The following is a 1785-nucleotide window of genomic DNA, read 5'->3' as shown; positions in this document are numbered from 1 at the left end:
GATTCAGCATAAGGTCTGACCAGGGCCTGACTTGTTTAGATTTACTTATAAGAATTGCAGACTGGACACTGAAAGTCTGTTGGAAGTTGTGCCATTTTTGCTTAGAAGTCCATTGGAAGTCCAGTGGAAGTCCAGCAGACTGAGAACTTAGCAATTATGACTGGTTTCTGCCTCTGTCCATTGGAAATCCAACGGAAGTCCAGCGGACATCCAACAGACACAGAATTCCAGCCAGTCCAACCATTTCTTGCTTCTAAATGGCTTGAGCAGACTTTCATTGGACTTTGCCTGGACTAGCAGCGGAATCCAGTTATGTCCAACGGAATCCGATGGTCTTCCAACAGACTGTCTGCTGAGTCCATCGGAAATGGCAGGGTCCATTGAAAGTCCATCGGAAATGGCAGGGTCTATTGAAAGTCCGTCGGATTCCATCGGAAATGGCAGGGTCCATTGAAAGTCCATCGGAAATGGCAGGGTCTATTGAAAGTCCATCGGATTCCATTGGACAAACAGTGGGAGTGTAAAGTACTGAAAATATCTGTTCTGCATACCCTCAGTCCAACGGAGTCCGGCTGGAGTGCGCTTGGAAAAGCAGTGGCAGCATAAAGACCTCCAAAAAGTGGACACTACAAACTTTTCTAATGAAAAAGCGCACACTACAAACTTTTGTAGTCTCAAAAAGTGGACACTACAACTTTTCTAATGAAAAAGCACACACTACAAACTTTTCTAATGAAAAAGCGCACACTACAAACTTTTGTAGTCTCAAAAAGCGGACACTACAAACTTTTCTAATGAAAAGGCTCAACACTACAAAATTTTGTAGTCAAGATAACCTTTTGGCCCTAACCCTAACTTTGTAGTCTAAGTGCAACTTTTGTAGTCTTTTATAGTGCATCAGTAAACTGTGTAGTATAAGTCCGACGTTTTTGTAGTCATATATCTGACTGTTATGGTAGGGCATGCACCTTCCTTTTTTGCTCATTTTTCCCATGATACAATAATTGTAGCCCTTTCTTTTAGCTTTCTAAATATACTGAATTTGGTTTTGATTTCATAGAGAAAAACACAAAATACAAAAAAAAACGCGACACTTTTGACATTCCTTTACCTCATCTCCACAATGGGAGCATTTCAGAATACAATTCAAACAGATTTGGGAAGCTACACTGTAGGGCTACAACTTTTGTTTTTTGACCATTTTTGGTGACTGGTCATGTGACCACTTCTATGGAAGCCCATTGCATGGACCCTAACATGTGGGATACATCTGAAAAATCCCAATGAAAATATTGGGGGTAAATATGAGGAGCTGCAATGAAAACAGTGGGAATAAATATGAAATTCAGAATGAAATACTGAGAGCTGAATAATGAAAAGTCGCAATGAAAGCAGTGGGAATAAATATGAAATTCAGAATGAAATATTGAGAGCTGAATAATGAAAAGTTGCAATGAAAGCAGTGGGGATAAATATGAAATTCTGTCAGCTGAATAATGAAAAGTCACAATGAAAGCAGTGGGGATAAGTATGAAATTCAGAATGAAATCTTGAGAGCAGAATAATGAAAAGTCACAATGAAAACAGTGGGGATAAATATGAAATTCAGAATGAAATCTTGAGAGCTGAGTAATGAAAAGTCGCAATGAAAGCAGTGGGGATAAATATGAAATTCAGAATGAAATTCTGAGAGATAAGTATGAAAATCTGCAATGAAATTGCCAGCCATCTTTATGAAAATCACAAGGGTAATTCTCCTACAACTTATGAGGAAGCCCAGCATAA

This window comes from Laccaria bicolor, genomic scaffold, assembly GCF_000143565.1.
Source record: "Laccaria bicolor S238N-H82 LACBIscaffold_44 genomic scaffold, whole genome shotgun sequence".
NCBI classification, from domain to species: Eukaryota; Fungi; Basidiomycota; class Agaricomycetes; order Agaricales; family Hydnangiaceae; genus Laccaria; species Laccaria bicolor.
Note: the sequence above shows the minus strand (reverse complement) of the source record.